We start from the raw sequence: 19,230 nt of genomic DNA, 5'->3' as shown, positions 1-19,230 counted from the left end.
AACGCGAGCTGAGCTCCGCAACCCCAGAGCTGGTCACGATTGGACCTAATGGTCCTTTACCTTTATCTTACTCCTTATTTCCCAGGCACTTTAACAACCAGTTGCATACTCTAAACAGTCTACGCAATGTGAAAGGGCAACACACCCTTGAGTGGGTCCAGAAACCAGTACAGCTCAGATATCCAATTCAGGCTCGGGTTCCTTCGGGCGAACTTTGCAGCAGCTGCAGAGGAAGATGGGCAAGTGCCGTGAACTTCGGACAGCCAGGAAGCTGCGCAGTCATCGCCGAGACCAGAAATGGCATGAGAAACAATACAAGAAGGCACATCTGGGTACTGCTTTGAAAGACAACCCTTTTGGGGGAGCTTCCCATGCTAAAGGAATTGTCCTGGAAAAAGTTGGTGTTGGAGCTAAGCAGCCAATTTCTGCCACCAGGAAGTGTGTCCGAGTTCAGCTCATCAAGAATGGAAAGAAAATAACAGCCTTTGTCCCTAATGATGGTTGTCTCAACTTCATTGAGGAGAACGATGAAGTCCTGGTTGCTGAGTTTGGTCGGAAAGGGCAATCTGTTGGTGACATTCCCAGTGTTCGCTTCAAGGTTGTTAAAGTAGCCAATGTTTCTCTGTTAGCATTGTACAAAGGCATGAAAGAGAGACCAAGATCATAATATCTGTGGTGCTGCATTCAGCTACCGTATAATAAAACTTCTCATTTGACAATATGTTTCTGAGGAATCTTTTCATAGTAGTTCAGCTTTTTATAGTATGGAAGTAATTTCACAACAAAATTCTCTCTTGTACAAGTTGGGTTGTTTTAACTTCTACATGGCTTTTCTTACTGGTCCTGTACAAGTGTGGTTTCTAATTGGTCTGTATATGATTCCAGCCTCAGTTGCAGAAGAGTTTGGTTCCATTCTGAACCACAGAAATGAAAGCGGTATAAAGGAATATAAAGCGGTATAAAGGAACATGTTAGCGACACTTCAAAATTCATTGATTCAGTTGTTTAATACTTGTGCAGCAGTGTGTCACTTTCTTTTAAGTACTGACATAACTAAAATATAAATGACAATTTTTTGCTTGATTCTTATGTTGCTGGGCTTGCTTATTTAAAAGAAGGAGCAAACTAAAAAAAAGAAAGAAAGAAAGGATAACCAATTCAGCAGTAAAATCAAAATTATAGAAGGTAGGAAATGGGGAATGACAGTGAATATGCAGTTCAAAATGGAAATAAACCCTCATATTTTTATTTATTTTATCACATTTTCTCCAAGTACCTCAAGATGGTGCACCCAGATTCATGGCTGTGTGGAGATTTGAAGCTAGGGTCCTACGTTCAGCCTTTCTCAACACAGATGGTCTTGAACTGCAATTCCCATCATCCCTGACCAATGGCCATGCTGACTAGGGATGATGGTGTGGGAATGTTAGGAACTGTTGCGACTTGTCTGCCCCAGTATTCCATCCCACAGATGGGAGTTGTAGCCCAACAACATCTAGGGAACCAGAGCTGAGAAAGGCTGCTCTAACCACTGCTGAGTTCAGCCAGTCTCCCAGCCTAGCTTCATAGCTGCCAAGTTCCGGCCTGAGAAATAAGGGACTGGACCAGAAGTAGCAGACCGGAAGTAGCGCTGCCGCCATTTTGGAACTGGGCGGAGCATGCTCAGAAGCTACTTTTGATGCTGCTCTGCCCTGTTCCAAAATGGCTGCCGTACCAGAAGTCACGCTGCAGCCATTTTGGAACTGGGCAAAGCAGCATCAAAAGTCGCTTCTGAGCATGCTCCGCCCAGTTCCAAAATGGCCACCGCGCCAGAATAAACTGCAGGGAAACAAAAAAAAAACCGGCTGGGAACAGCTGGAAAAACAGGGGTTTCCTGGGGAATACGGGAGACTTGGCAGCTATGGCCTAGCTTACCTCCTAGGGTTCTTGTGAGGGTTACCACCCACTTTGAGCTCCTCGGAGGAATAAATAGATAATAAAATAAAAGTTACATCATGTCATGGCTAAAAATGTGACCTAAATTCCAAGAATTCCCTGGATAAAATCTCATCTCAGATACCAACACTCCAGATTGCCTCACATTATGTTCTTATCATCCGACACTATTAGTTAAGTTATCAGCAAGTGAATTTATCCAATTCCTTTTCTTCACCGCTTTTCCTTTCCTGAGTCTCTTTTCTGTGCTTGTACTGTCAAATCATTTACCCTGAAATAGCCCCAGGGCCAAAAAAATCACAGCCAAAATCTCTTAACTAGAAAGAATATTATGTGCATTATTTTCTTTACTCGCTAGCATTTGTGTATTTTTCACCAAATTATTGACAGATGACAATATCCTATAACAACTGACAATATACACAGTAGGGGTTTCAGGCTCTTTCTACTTCTTCATATACATTCTGTATATGTGTATAGAATCTGCAATTTGCTGCCAACAATTATCTCTGTGTACTACCCTTATCTACAGACATTAAAGGATTCCTTAGACCCACTTGGGTGCATTCATTGTCTACCAATACTATTACAAGCATATCGTCATCATCCCATATTTGTCATGTAATTTAATGATTCACATAAGGACCTTTTTAAAAATAAAAGAAAAGAAAAGAAAAGAAAACTCAGTCCTTTTCCTGTTACCAAAACATCTGCTCATAGGGGGAAAGAGAGAGAGAGAGGAGGGAAAAAAATCATCTTTGATTTGATTTTATTGCAGGATGCATGCTCAGTCGCTAGCCTGACAAACGCCAAGTTGCAGGCGAAGCTGTGTGGACCTTGCCCCTTTTTTGGAGTTAACCAGTGAAAAACCTGCATCTGTTTATTCTCAGACATTAGAGCTACTAAAAGAATAAGACATCAGAGGCCTGTGAACGAGAAGCTCTTTTAAAACACACAAAGCCTTCGCTCCCGAATCCACCTTAACCAGTTTAGAGAAAGAGCTTTTGGCACCAAGTCTGCCTTCGGTGAAAGACTGATAATGATCACGAAAGACATTCTGTGGGCTCCTGCTTCGCTCACTTCAAAGGCCTTCTCTCTTAATCAACATTAAATCATCATTTTCCCCTTGCACACAGGACAGCTGTACACAATCTATTTGTTTTAAAACAGATTATGGCTAGTTTCCCTGCTAGAATATATGATGCACTGATTTTTCTTGAGAGAGAGAGAGAGAGAGAGAGAGAGAGAGAGAGAGAGAGAGAGAGAGAGAGTTTTTAACTGGTTTAGCTAGTATAAACTCCTTCCCATCTGTACAGTCTAAATATCTTTCCAGGATCTGGCCATTCTTTTGGCAGTACCACATTATTTTATTGGTATTACAGGGGTGTGCAAGATCTTCAAAGCATTCTCCCCAGTACAATGTTGCAACTACGAATCAGGCTCATCCAGACCAGGCTGCCTTGAGCATTAGACTCCAGGAATTCCATCCTGGGTTTTAAAATGTGGTTTTCATTAAGAAGGGGATTTTTTAAAAAAATATGCTCGTCTCCCTACCTCAAACATTTGCAGGGATTGTTTCTTCTTTTTCTTTTTCTGCTCCTCTCCAAAATGCCAATAATTGTATAAATTCCAGATTTTAGGTTGCATAGCCCATTGAACCCAACGGGACTTCACCTCTGATAAGATTTCTACAGAACTACATTGTGAGCAGGACCTGGTTGACCTATGGGAGTGCCCACGAATTCTAGGATGACCAGAAGACATTTTATTGCCCAATTAAAGTAAATGTAGATTAAGAAAAGATAACTGTTGACTAATTAGTGTAAGGCCCCTTAAAAAAAAATCAGCAGATTGCCTTTTCCCAGATCAGTTGCAAAGATATATTCAAAGGGCAGTCCCTTTGTTTAGTGGAAGAAGCAGCATTGCGACCCTACAGTGACCCATCTCTAGGGTTGCTTGGCATTTCTGTAGTCTCTACCACTCTCTTTTTTCTGTAGGCGGTTACCAGAGTGACAGCATATACCACTGGCAGAATCGAGCAGTAATAGAGCTTCTCCTGGACATTGGAAAGGATTCATTTCCTGACCATACAAGATGGCACAGTCACACATGCCTTCAGGACGCAAGGGAGAAATGTGCTAAGAGGAAGGCATGCTTGGCAAATCCACACCATGATCAACTCCCGCCCGGAAACCAATGTCCCCACTGTGGAAGGATGTGTGGATCCAGAATTGGCCTCCACAGTCACTTATGGACTCATTGTTAAAACTGTGGTTATGGAAGACAATCTTACTCGGCTATGAGTGATCGGCAAAGAAGAAGAAGACGAAGAAGAAGTTAAATCAGGATCTCTCCATGCTGCCTCCTTTGAAAACTGTTTAGATAGTATAAACCCCAGTTAGTACAGTTTGCAATATGGCCAGGTTTTTTGTGAGGGAGCACACAACTTCTCTTTTACATAACTTACAATGGCTGCCAATCCATTTCTGGATACAATTCTACATGACCTGTAAGGTTTTACAAAGTCTTGGGATCGAGAAGGCTAAAGGGCTGTTTCCTCACATATGCTGAGATTATTTGAAGAGGCCTCTTTCTGAGATTTGGTAGGAAGAAACATAGGAAAGGGATTTATCAACCATACCATCCAGGTTTTGGAACTTCTTGTCCTTAGAGGTCCATTTAACCCCATCCTTGCTGGCATTCCATTTTAAGTTACTTTTCTGATCATATAAGGCGGCCCTCTCTCTGCAGCACCTCCCACCAGTTCCCAACCAGTTCCCAAGCCCCACCCTCCCATTATCAAAGAGCAGATTTTCAGGAGGTGCAGGAGCTGCAGGCAGAAGGGAGATATGCAAAAATTCTAAACCATTAACCACGAACTCTGTTCATATTCACGGAAGTAAAGTTAGGATCAAGCAATTTAGGTTTTTTCTCTTATTTCAGCACACCTCTACCTGAGGGCCTGATTCTATTTACTCCCTGGTCATTAACTGCTGCTTTTCTTTTGTAGGCTTGGTTATGAAACTGTTCTAGGATCGTGGGCATTTGGGGAACTCATTTTGCTAGCCACCTTAGGTGGGTTTTTAACAGAAAGGTGGAATGTATGGGTGATATCCGCCATTAGTTAAGCTCTTGAAATCAGTTGAAATCAGTACACTTTTGTTACTCAAGTCCATAGATTTCAAAGGGTTTACTTGGAGTGTGTCTAAACCACTGAGCCTCTTGGGCTTGCTGATCGGAAGGTTGGCTGTTCAAATCTGCGTGATGGGGTGAGCTCCTGTTGCTCGGTCCCAGTTTCTAGCAGTTCGAAAGCACACCAGTTGCAAGTAGATAATAAGGTAAACGGGAAGGTAAACGGTGTTTTCGTGCGCTCTGGCTTCCGTCACAGTGTCTCATTGTGACCGAAGCGGTTTAGTCATGCTGGCCACATGACCCGGAAAGGTGTCTGTGGACAAACACCACTCCCTCGGCCTGAAGCGAGATGAGCGCCACACCCCATAGTCACCTTTGACTGGACTTAACTGTCCAGAGGTCCTTTACAAACTTTACCTTTTACCACCCTGTGTATTTGAATAAATAATGAATAAATAACAAAACAACAACAACAATAGAAAGCAAGGCCAAAATCCTCAAGACATGGTAGTTTTTTGCTTTTGTTTTGCTATGCAATGAAGGACACTCTGAATTGTACTGATGACAGCTGTCTCCACATGCAATCTATTATCGCACATGGATTGGACAACATTCTTCACAGTCATTCAAATCACCCAGTCTGTGAACTGTTGCAGATGAGTGGCTTATTGCCCAGACAGAGAGTTGCCACAGAATGCAGTTTAAGGCAGTCCCCGCATTGTGACTGTTACATTATGTGAATTCTTAAATTCTTCCAGCTTAACTAAGAGACAAGCTAATCAGTGAGTTGAATACACGATGGTACTTGGTTAGTAGCAGTGAAATGGGTTGAACTGGCCTTCTTCTAGCATTGGAGAGCTGGATCACTTCTCACAACAAAATCATCTTGGCAAATAATGACAATGTTCACCAAATGAGAGTAAATGTAACAAAGGCAGTGTCATCACTTTGACAAGTCTGTCTTTGAAAAAGAAAACGAGATAGCATTTTAAAAATGACAAAAATGTTGGTTTTATTTGTGGAGTGTATGTGAAGTGAATCCACGGGCATACCTAGGTGTTCACTGCAAGGAAATTCCAAGGTGACACAGAGTGAATATTTTACATATGAACGACATGCGCAAAATAAATCATACCGTTTGAATCACTCCATCTGTTTCTGTTGTTCAAAGGCAGCTCATCAAAAAGATCTGCTCAACCAATGTTCATTACAGATTCTCACTGTAATATAAATTGTTGTCTTATGTAGCTGGGGGTTTAGGGAGGTGAGTGATGGCCTTAGTCTGAGTGTGCTTATATAGAGATACGTCACTGGCTGATGATGTGTTTCCTCTGTAGACACAGAGTGCGATACTAACTATTTGTCAGAGGGATGCCAAAGCTTTATACATCCAGTGTATGAAAGGATATGAGATCCTTGCCAACTATAACTCTCACTCATCTCTAAAACATCAGCTCACACTCTGGTGTGGAGACTATTTTGAGAACAAGCATTTTAAACAGTTTCTCTTCCAATATTAACATCTTGTAACTTTCAGAAGTGCAAATGTTTCCTGTTTTCCTGTACCAGAAGTATGAGTCCAGGAGTGCAGGGGGTGGGGTATATCAGTATCAAAAGCTGCCAATTATAGCCTGTCAAATTCTAGAATGAAAAGTATTTACGCATTTTTGAGTCCACAGTTGATGAACGTCTCAACAAAATGGTCTTTTATTCCCAGAGAAAATCTTTGCTTTTTTGACCTTTACAGTAGCTATAGTGCTGCCAGGGACATTGTTTGTGCTTGAACATGTACATTCAGAGTCAGAAGGCATATGGTTTGATGAGGTTGGATTCCTCATATGAATTTCACAGGCCATGAAGACATAAGAGCAAGAAAAACCGGGCTAGATTGGACCAAAGTTTCATCTAGCTCAACATCTTACATCCACAGTAGCCAGCCAGATGTTTGGACTGATCACAGAGGCCCACAATTTGGATGCATGGACCACAGCCTTCTCCTGCTGCTGTTCAAAGACATCTTTCTCATCCTAGAGATAGTTTCTAAGCCATCATGGCAGCTTACCACATTCTGATGCACTTTGTACATTGTTTAGAATTCTCTAAACAAAATAAAAAAATTCCTTCCAGCAGCACCTTAAAGACCAACTAGGTTTTTATTTTGGTATGAGCTTTCGTGTGCATGCATGGCTACCTACCTGTTTAGAATTCTGTAAGATGCAAGCATTGATCCAAAGAAGAAAAAGGCACTTGAAATGGTTTCATTCTAAACTAATAAGACTTCACCTGAACAAGATTGGCAGCATATGCGGTGTCTGGACAGACACAATGTTGATTCTTGCTTATTTTCCGCCCCCCCCCCCTTTCCTAATACTGGGATGACATACTATTTCTTAGGGGTGAGGCTACATCTACTGCTAGCAAATTTGGGGTGAGATAATAGCTTAAGGATACTGTCTTTGATAGGGGTAGTGGATAAAATTGATTCAGTTCACATTTACAGGCTTACTTACCTAATTTGTATTTTCCAAAACAGTACTCAAACTGAAACATAGGCACCCTTTGAAATTTTCAGTTCACTGAATTTTGCAATGCAGTTCTACAGTAACATGGTGTGTACAAAAAATACTTATACTGGGGTAAATTGTGCATTAAAATGCATATATTAGGGGATATAATATGCAAAAATATTCCAGACCATATCTTCCACCACCCTAGCCTGCGTGGCATTGACAAAGTCCAAAACATCTGAAGCCCATCAGTTTTTGGATGGCTGTGCTAAGCATATCTCAGTCCAAGCTCTGATGCAGCAGCAACCGCAAACGTCATTCCATGTGCCTCTGGTGCTAGATGAGAACTTCCATTTGACCCTGGTTTGCAGAATTGATATTCTCAGCTCCCCTAGGCTAGGTTCTGAGTTCACCTGCTTTTCAAGGACAGGACAGAATATATGTGAGATAGTCATGCATATGCCACACATATAGTTCCTTTTTAGCTATGGTTTATTCCACAGTGGCAAAAGTGATGGCATCAGTGGCATCAGTGATGCCTTTGGTATAGGCAGAAAATGTAGTATTGAAATACTTTGCATATTTGTAAGAAAGTATACTGATACAAAAATTGCCCACAAACATATCCTTGAGTAGCCTCATTGATTTCACTTTAGCTACTTCATGGCATGTCAATATGTCTTACTTTGAGTTCCTTTTGCTATTCAGGGGTGAAGCTACTAAATATTATATTATCTCATTTTTCATCCAAACGTCTTGGATCCTTTTCCAGTTTCAAGTTGTGGCATCACCCCAATTTCTACTGGAATTGAGAAAAGCTGTAACAGGAATCCTTCATGTGTGTTTGTGTGTGTGTGTGTGTGCGCGCGCGCGCGCGCCAGAAACCCAGAGTTGAGTGTAAAACACTGGCAATTCTTCAACTAGTGCCACAAACCAGCTGTTCCAACCCAGTTCTCTTTGATCCCATTTTGAGAGAGAAATTTGAAAGTTTAGGGATTACCTTTAATTGGACCGTGGCTTTATCATTTTTGCTTAATTTGATCTTTAGGATCCAGACATTTTTAAAGTGTGAATTTATAGCCAATTTATTTGTGACTTTGGAAATAAGCCGCATTGATATCAATGGCAACATTTCCATTGACTCCACTGAGACAAGGTTCCATGAGTATTCTTTGTATGACTTAATTAGTGACAACACCAGGAACAGGACAGAGGAAAATAGGATGCGTTTGCAAAAGGCATCAATCCTCCTTTGGAGCTGAAACCATAGCTGCTCTTTCTAAATGAAAAGGGGAAATGATCTGAAATACATTTTGTTTCTTGGTATTTCCCACAAATATAATTACATAGGAAGAGCCTTGCTGGATCAGGCCAGTGGTCCATCTAGTTCAGCACCCTTTTAGTGACTACTAAACAGGGACCCAGGTGGTGCAGTGGGTTAAACCACTGAGCCTAGGGCTTGCTGATCAGAAGGTCGGCGGTTCGAATCCCTGTGATGGGGTGAGCTCCCGTTGCTTGGTCCCAGCTCCTGCCAACCTAGCAGTTCGAAAGCACATCAAAGTGCAAGTAGATAAATAGGAACCGCTACAGCGGGAAGGTAAACGGCGTTTCCATGTGCTGCTCTGGTTTGCCAGAAGCGGCTTAGTCATGCTGGCCACATGAACCGGAAGCTATACGCCGGCTCCCTCGGCCAATAATGCGAGATGAGCGCGCAACCCCAGAGTCGGTCACGACTGGACCTAATGGTCAGGGGTCCCTTTACCCCTTTACCTTTACCTAAACAGAGACTAGGGATGCAGGTGGTGCTGTGGGTTAAACCACAGAGCCTAGGACTTGCTGATCAGAAGGTCGGCGGTTCGAATCCCAGCTACTTTGGAACTTTGGAATATGACAAGTTCGCTGACTACTTTAGTTACTTTGGAACTTTGCAATACAAAGCTTTTCAGCTTCTTTCTTATTGAATGGCTTTCTGCCATTTGGCTCCATTCATATCAACAGGAACGTTCAGAGACCTATAGGATTTGTTTTCATGTGAATTATATGAGATATGTTCAGTTTCTAGTCTTGCGTTTGATATTACATATGTTGTAAATACATTTTGTTCGTTTTAATTTGGTCACATGTTGCCCAGTTTTTGGTTTCACTTCAGTGTTTGCAACACAGGGGTTTGGTTGTTTCTTACAGCATCCTTTTAGCACAGTGTCTAACCAGATGCCTGTGGGAAGCCCAGGAGCAGGACTTCCATCAGAAGCATACAATCTCCAGTTGTAGAAGTAAAGATAGCCATCATGACAGCCTTTAACCTCCATGAATTTGTCCAATCCTCTTTAAGGACAATCCAACTTTTTAATGTCTGATGTTTCATCACTTATTAATATTATTATTATTATCATTAATTCTGTTGGGAGCCGCCCAGAGTGGTTGGGGAAACCCAGCCAGATGGGTGGGGTATAAATATATTATTATTATTATTATTATTATTATTATTATTATTATTATTATTATTAGATGGTCATCACTGCCTATTGTGGGAGAAAATTCCATCATGGTGCTATGCAAAGAAATACTTTATTTTGTCTCTCTGGAATCTTCACCATTCCTCTTCAATAACTGTCCATGAGTGGTTTGCGAAGTGGTGTACACATGACATTAGCCACAATCTCTATCTATCCCATCATTTCTTACAAAATTCTGCATTTTTGATGCACCCTCCCCCCAAAAAACCTGCCAGCTTCAAGAACAAGAACAGCCTAGCTGTGTTTTTAAACTGGTAATGTGAGCACGGCCTAAATCTTTCATCGTTTCTTTTGAAACTTGCAGGTGTAATCTGTGAATTACTTCCTTTGAATTTCTTTGCAATGAAGTTTCTGAAATGGGCAGATTCCTTTTGGATCATACCCACAGCTGTTCTATCCTACGGAATGGTGTTTATGCCAACGGGGGGATGGGGACAGCATGACCAATGGTCAGGGCTGATGGGAGTTTTAGCCTACCAGCATCTGGAGAGCTTCAAGTTCCTCAGACCTGGTCTATATTGAAGCATTCTGCGCCGAGAACAGGATGTGTTGAATTTTCACCTTGTTAGAAAGGTAGAGCAGTGCCAAAGGCCTATTTCCACATTGCCTCTTGAGAAATAAAATTTTTATTGGTGACATAATTTCTGAACTATCTAACTTAAGAAAAAATAATAATAACATGGATCTATCCTTCCTGTTCTACCTAGTGACCTTTCAGTGCCTTTGACCAATGATCACCCTTTAACTTGGGCATCCCAAAACTCGGCCCTCCAGGTGTTTTGGGACTACAGTTCCCATCATCCATGACCACTGGTCCTGTTAGCTAGGGATGATGGGAGTTGTAGTCCCAAAACATCTGGAGGGCCGAGTTTGGGGATGCCTGATTTAACTCATCCTTTAATACAGGTGTCGGGAAACTATGACCCTCCAAGTGTTGCTGAACTCCAGTTCCCATAATCCCTGGCCACTGTCTCTTCTTGCTGTGGCTGATGGAAATTGGAGTCCAGAAACATTTGGAGGGCCATAGTTGCCCCACACCAGGCATGTCAAACCTGCGGCCCTCCAGATGTTTTGGCCTACAACTCCCATGATCCCTAGCTAGCAGGACCAGTGGTTGGGGAAGATGGGAATTGTAGTCCAAAACATCTGGAGGGCCGCAGGTTTGACAAGCCTGCCCCACACCTACCATAATGTATATTGATCCAGTACCAGTATAGGTTGCACCCCTGCGACTCACTCCTGCTGTGTGTGTTTTAAATAATGATAATGATAACAGAAATACTAATCCTACTGCTAATCACATAAACTTTGCAAAATCAAATGCTATCTCTGGATGGAATTTTTTTAAAAAAAAAACATTGCTCAATATGCTAAGTCTCCTTGTTTGCTTGCCTTGTCAGCATCCTGTAAAATCAAATTTATATGTGTCTATAGAATTCTATTGCTATAGACAATTTACCATGTTATTTTAAGAATATATATATATCATTTTTATTGGTTTTCCAATAATTATTTAAATAATGTTATTTTAAGATTTTGAACAGATGTGCCAAGATAAGTTTTGACCAGTTGACTTCAGTAGTGAGAGATCATAGAATCATAGATTTGTAGAGTTGAAAGGGACCCTGAGGATCATCTAGTCCAGGCATCCCCAAACTCGGCCCTCCAGGTGTTTTGGGACTACAGTTCCCATCATCCATGACCACTGGTCCTCTTAGCTAGGGATGATGGGAGTTGTAGTCCCAAAACAGCTGGAGGGCTGAGTTTGGGGATGCCTGATCTAGTCCAACCTCTGGCAATGCAGGAAAATGCATCTGTCCCAAACAGGGATCGAACCTGCAACCTTGATGTTATCAGCACATGCTCTAACCCAGGCATCCCCAAACTGTGGCCCTCCAGATGTTTTGGCCTACACCTCCCATGATCCCTACCTAACAGGACCAGTGGTCGGGGAAGATGGGAATTGTAGTCCAAAACATCTGGAGGTCCGAAGTTTGGGGATGCCTGCTCTAACCCACTGGTCATTTAAGCCATGGACTTATTTTCTGTTGAGTTGACTGTGCTTAACTGCAATCCTATATGTGGCTGCTCAGAAGTGAGCCCCATTGAGTTCAATGGAACTTGCAGATAAGTGTGTATAGAACTGCAGCTTAAGTCTAGTTCCATCCTATGCTCACTTGCCTGTGAGTCAGCCCCGTTGAACACAGTGGAGCATATTCCCAAGTAAAAATTCATAAAACCAGACTGTAACTTTTGCTTGATTTAAAGTTTCATAGATTTAGTACTGAAGATTCAGCTGTGCGTTAAGATTACAATCCTATTTAAGAGGTTTCTACTGCCACCTAGTGGCCATCCTTTTCTTTGAACTGCAGCCTCCAAAGATGGTGAGTTCTTACCATTGCCAGAAGTCGGCCCCGTGGTAAAACTCATTCCCCACCCCATGCCTGTGACTGTGAGGGCTTCTGCGCTAGCTAAATGGACACCACACACTTACTCAGTTATTCCAGAGATTCTAGGCATCATTCCCAAACCACTTCATTTCTGTATTTCTGTTTATCAATTTTCCTCGCAATTTAACTGGTGTGAATTGTGCAATTTTTTGGTGTGTAGCACAATTGTCTTGTTTTCTTGATGGGTAGTGATGCAGCTGATTAGGGTAAATTTTCCTATATCTTTCTGTTACCATTAACTACCTGCAGCAGAAAATGTGAGGACTTTCAGAGGAAATGGGGGAGTTATGTTTGATGTGGAAAATAAAATTGTGGTGAAATGCAGGAAGGAGAAAGGGAAGGGAAACAGGACGTTGGAAACAAGTTGAACCTTGTCTTCAGCTTCAGACTCTGCCACTATTTCCACACCCACCTCACTTGGGCTATTTGACTGTGGCTGTCAGCCTTCACTGTTTTGTACATAACGGCAATCTTTCAGGGCTTCTTAGGTAACCAAAGGCAGCAGCTTTGGCCTCCAGAGAATGTCAGAAATCTCCTTTATCCCAAGGGACAAAAGTGAGGCTCTTGCATGTATCTCTTGAAGAGCTGCGGCTTAGTTACTTCCAAAGGCATCACATCAGTAAACAAGCACCCTTCACTCAAGAGAATTGAATGCAATCTGTGAAAGCAGAAAATAGATACACAGTGGTACCTTCGGGTAACGTAATTTCGGGTTGCAAATGCGGCAAACTCGGAAGTGTATACTTCCAGGTTTTGCAGCATGCACAGAAGCGCGCCATTGCGCCGTGCGCGCGCGCAGAAGCAGCGCATCTGGATACAGACTTTTAAGGGTAAGTACGGACCCCTGGGACAAATTATGTTCATATCCAGAGGGTCCACTGTACTCAAGACCAGTGGTGGGGAACCTATGGCACTCCAGATGTTGTGGACTCTAACCAGAGTCGGCCCAAGGCATTTTGGCACCTGAGGCAAACTGTAAAATGGTGCGCCCCTCAACAGGGGAGAAGGGTGTGTGTGAGGATCTACATCAGAAACAAAGGGGGAGTAAAGATCTACTTTGGGAACAAGAATGGTAGGAGACCAGTCACAGCTGTACTTGCCACTGCAGCAGCAGCGGGTGATGCATGCCTTGGAGACCATATCTGGTACCCTGTGGATCCTGCCGCCTGAGGCAGGCACCCCACCTTGTTTTATGAATGGGCCGGCCCTGACTCTAACTCTCATTGGCCACAGCCAGCATGAACAACGGCTAGAAATGATGGGAGTTGCAGTCCAGCAGCATTCCCCACTCTTTATTTGTACAGATGCAAAACTTTGCATCTGTTGATCTGTAAACAACAGATCAACAGAGCCAGACTGATACCTAGAGAGAACCTGCTGCAAGACAGACCCCAAAAAGAAAATAACAGAACACCACTAGTCATCACATACAGCTCCCAAGTTAAAACAGTACAACGCATCATCAGAGATCTACAGCCTCTCCTGGACAATGACAGCTCCCTTTCTCAAGCTCTGGGAGGAAGACCTTTCATTGCCTACAGACAGCCACCCAATCTTAAACAACTCCCCACCCACAATAATACAACCACCAGACTTAACATGGACACTGGTACCAGAGCCTGCAATAAACCCAGATGCCAACTTTGCTGCCACATACACCCAGACAACACCATTACTGGCCCCAACAACATCCAACATACCATCTCAGGACTATTCAATTGCTCATCTTCTAACATTGTGTATGCCATCAAATGCCAACAGTGCCCTTCAGCTCTCTATATTGGACAAACAGGCCAAACCCTACGCCAAAGGATAAATGGACATAAATCTGACATCAGGAACCAGAAGACAGAGAAACCAGTAGGACAGGCACGTCCAACAGGTAGATCGAGATCTACCTGTAGATCACGGAACATCTGTGGTAGATCACTGGTAGACCACTGCCCCCCCCCTAAAGAAGCTCAACAACTTTGACTCCCCTAAAAAAAAGCTCAACATTTTTGCCCTTCACCCCAAAGAAATGGAGCTTTCCTTCTCCCTAAAAAAGAGCCCTACAACTTTGACCTGAACCCCTAAAAATGGGCCTTTCTCCTTCCTAAAAAAGCTCAACAATTTTGACCTGAACCTCCAAAAAGGGGGTAGATCACCGCCAGTTTTTAACTCTGTGAGTAGATCACAGTTTCTTGGGAGTTGGCCACCCCTGCAGTAGGAGAACACTTCAATCTCCCAGGACATTCTATACAAGATCTCAAAGCAGCTGTTTTATTACAGAGAAATTTCAGGAACAGACTGGAAAGAGAAGTTGCTGAATTGGAATTAATCCCCATCTTAAAACCATGGAGCCACCTGGAATGAATAGAGACATCGGATTCTTATCTCATTATGCATATCTCATTATGCAAGCTTTCTTTAGCGCCTCAGCCCTTGTTTCCCCCCCCCCAGGACTAATTGCAGCCATCAGCAGCCGTTAACAGCCATCCACAGGTTTACCACTCCCATCAGCCCATCACCCATTCCCACCCACCCCCACCACTTCCAGGGTCTGACACTTCCGTTTCCAGTGTATCTGAAGATGTGTGCATGCACACGAAAGCTCATACCAAAATAAAAACTTAGTTGGTCTTTAAGGTGCTACTGAAGGAATTTTTTTAGATGCAAAACTTGTCACACATTATGGTTTCCATTCCATTATATCTTCATAGCACTTCTCTAGACGTTTATTCCAAAGGTAACTACCGAATGTTATTGAATCCTACTCATAAGGTGGAGTCTTATTATCTAGTTCCATAGTGTTTCGCCTTTCCAGACCCAAGACACACCATTAATCCAAATATATGTTTGGGGAAGCATTTCTTAATTTGTTCTCATATATTTGGATGGTTGGTAGTGCTGCTTTTGCAACTCATCTTGGATCAGGCTCCGAACTAGCAGTGGCTTGTGACCTACTAACTGAAGGCCATTGTCAGATGGGGGTGAATTTAAACAAGCACCTTTTACCCTCAGGGCAAATTTCCACAATGTTAAGGGCTTGATTTAAGGAAGATGGCAATGGTTCTATTTGGGGCAAGTATATAAAAAGGAAACGCAATATTTCCCACTACCTCCAACCTCTCTGTAATATCATCATATCTGAAGCATTTTTCCTGACTGGAGAACAACTCATTTTCGCTCCAACTTTGGCAGATGGAAATGTTTAATTAATTATATTAATATTTGTTAATATTTGTTAGTCATCCCACAACACATTTCTCAGGGCAATGTATGATAAACGAGCTAAAACAATGCAAATAATATAAAATGAAGCTAATATAATATTAATAAAAATCCAGTCACAAAATCCAGAACTGGCTTACAACAAAACAAAATTGCAACCACTATTTATTCACTTTATCACACAGAGAGTTGGAACAACAAACTCCCATGAGGGAAGTCATTTATACCTAACAAATACCGGTATACTTTTTTTTCTCTCTCTCTGCATATTCATGACCAGAGAAACAGATGAGTTCCACCTGTCATATGGACACATGACAACCTCCCCGCCCCTCCGCATTGAAATGCTATCTGTGTAAAAAATAATCCTATATGAAGCGGCACTCAAGCTATATTGCAAGGCACTAGAGACAAAGGGCAGGCTAAGTGACCACACAAGGACCTATAGTTCTACGTCAATCCCCTGCCCAAACCAAAGCCTAGAGAAGGCACTTCCTACTTCAAACACCACAGGAAAATGAATGCAACAGCATTGACTTAGGGGAGAGAGGGAGACGGAGAGGGAGAGGGAGAGGGAGGGGGAGAGGGAGGGGGAGAGAGAGAGAGAGAGAGAGAGAGAGAGAGAGAGAGAGAGAGAGAGAGAATCATTCACAATAGCTAATATCAGTTTTCACTATAATGTACTAGTGTGTTCTGACGCACATAATAGAAAGTGATGAATATAAACCAGGTGGTAAACATTCCACCCCCAAATATATACATCAAGGGTTGCATTCCATTGGAGCAAATATGTCTGGGTGCACATGCCAGTGGTGGGTGGGACCAGAGCCTGAAGGGGTTGGGTATAAGCACCCCACTCTCCTTGCCTCTTCAGAGAAGAGGCAGAGCGCTTGCAGAAGGATTCCCTCCTTGCCCCTTTCCCTTTGTTCATCCCTCCATCCATTTCAGTTCCTCTCCCACTCTTCCCGTCTCCCTCCAGGCTTCGTTCACCCATGTGAAATTAGGCTTAGGGCCACAGGTAGCTCTCAGACCTCAGGTTGACCAAAGCTTTTTATGAATATTGTCTTGAGTTGCCTCCAGTTCAAAGGCACAATACTCTCGGGGTCATTTTATGTACAGTATTAATGACCAGGGAAGGGTTAATTTTGAACAACTTTTAATATTATTTTGATTGGTGCTACACATGGAAAGCTCTTGGAAGGGAACTGATATGGAAGTGCTGGGAAGTTTATTGTGTTTTATGTTCTTTTCATTGTTTTTTCCTGGTTTCTTAGATTTTTTCCTTTTTCCTTTTTCTTTCTTTTTTGTATTATAAGTTTGTTTAATTTTGTATAATTTGGATTTATTTATTTTTTGGTGTATTTTGTGATATGTTGATTTATGTTGATTTTATGTTTAATAACAAATAAAGATATTTTTAAACTTAAAAAAACAAAAAAAGGAAAGCTCTTGGAATGAGGCCTGCTCGAAAGCATAGAATAAGTACATTTGTTTTTGTTTGTTTTTTAAAAACTATATTTTAAGAAATCAAACATGGAGATAAGCATCATTTAAAGAGCATCTATTTTTACCATTTAAGTTCATGGGAGCCTTACAGCTCATAATTTTCCTGAAAATGCCAGATATTTTTTTTTTAAGTGATAGCCTAGAGGAGAAAAAAAATGTCTGTTCATCAATTTCCTGTTCTTCAAGAGATAACTACTGCATCAGCCGGCTGGTTTATCTTTACCCCCAGGCAGGAAATTTATCATAATTTATTCTAGTGCATGCTAAATTGGCCTTGTTGATTGCTGTTGCATAAACAATGTAGAACATTTGCCTTGGTTAGAGCTGGCACTGATGCGGAGCAGAGATTGGCTGAGGAGCTTCAATTTAGTGAAGTGGTTGTAATATCAGTACAAACACCAGTGTTATCTAGCAAATGCTGAAGAGCTTTAAAAAGACCGGGGGGGGGGGGGGAATCATCTGGCTATTTCCTCTGTGTAGTGCTAATGGGCCACTTACTGAAATATATCTGTTTGGAGAATGAAATCCAAAATGGCACGAGGTTAGGTCTCATTCAAAAGTGGTTTCTACATGAACATCATGCTCCTCTCCCTCATTCAAAGGTTACACTTAAGACATTTCTAAGGGTCAGGATGAAAGGGTTCCACTGAAAAGTCTGTCTGCTCTTGCTGTATACAAACATAAGTCATGCATGAGTATCCTCACAGCTTCATAACAAAGTCAATCCAAATAAGATTTTTCAAAAAGACACAAAAAAGAAAAACTAACTGAGAGCAGACTTCCGTCAACTAGAGGAGAAAACATTCAGAAAGTTTTAGGATGAACAACAGCTGACCTGGCCCACAAACTAAACAAGACCAAGTCCTAGCATATAAATCAACCCTTAATACAATCGCCTTTGATTAATCCTGAGAAAGTGCATGCTATCATAATCTTTTTCAATCATGCCAAATTTGCCCATTCCAGATCTGTGATTGGTCCTGGGTGGAAAAGGAGGTTCTATGATTCAATGGAAAGCATCCTGGGTGTGAAGGGGTTACAGGGAGGGGTATAGCCTAACTCAGGCATCCCCAAACTGCGGCCCTCCAGATGTTTTGGCCTACAACTCCCATGATCCCTAGCTAACAGGACCAGTGGTTGGGGAAGATGGGAATTGTAGTCCGAAACATCTGGAGGGCCGAAGTTTGGGGATGCCTGGCCTAGGGAGAGTTCTGGGGGCCAGATAGATAAGCCTGGGGGTGGCACTTGAGTTCCCCAAGTTCCCCAGCCCTGGTGTAGAAGCTAATGGAATGATGTTCACGTAGCACCCTCTGACATATTTCCCACATATCCTAAGTCAGGCTGTAGCTCATGTTAACTGCTCTGAGAGCTTTGGGAGCCCAAAGCAATCTTAGCTCTTATGGTGCTTCTAAGGAAATTGCATTACTTGCATTGCTTCAGAGTCCACCATCATTCTCAGTCATGGTCTGTGGGGGGATTATATTTAGCTAGTCTGAGTTATTTTCCTAACAAGTGTAGTGGAAGTGCAGAGCTTCCCACATCTGGGAAAACAAAAGCTTCCTAGCTCATGCAGTGGTTCCCTGCGTGTAATTGTCCCACATATGTTTCTGTATTGTCATAATGCGACTTCCACCGAGTCGACTGAGGATTTCCCCCAAGGATGTTAATGGGAGTTGGACCAGTCCCTAAATGAGTAGTGAACATTTTACCTCCCCTCAATTTATGCTTAATTTCCTAGCTCCAGAGGTTCTGTTTCATCCATATTCCTTATATCATTTTTCATTACTTTCCTTGTTATACTAAGGAAGCAATAATATGCAGAGCAGCCAGATGCCTAGATTGTAAAGAACGTAATGTATATTCCCTGTGGTTCCTTGGATTTCCCACATGAAAAGATGGATATATGGAGTATCAGAAACAGTGTTCAAAGTTCATCCAAAATGCATCGCTCACCCATAAGCTTGTGGCCCA

General features: G+C 42.3%; 1 pseudogene; it reads left to right on the top strand.

Moving 5' to 3' along the window:
* The first annotated feature begins 233 nt into the window (after positions 1 to 233).
* LOC118084023 (small ribosomal subunit protein uS12 pseudogene) lies at positions 234 to 677 on the top strand (annotated as a pseudogene).
* Positions 678 to 19,230: the final 18,553 nt, after the last annotated feature.

The sequence above is a fragment of the Zootoca vivipara genome, chromosome Z1, assembly GCF_965207765.1.
Source record: "Zootoca vivipara chromosome Z1, rZooViv2.hap1.1, whole genome shotgun sequence".
Taxonomy (NCBI): Eukaryota; Metazoa; Chordata; class Lepidosauria; order Squamata; family Lacertidae; genus Zootoca; species Zootoca vivipara.
The sequence above is the reverse complement of the archived record's forward strand: the minus strand, read 5'-3'. Positions and strand labels throughout refer to the sequence as shown.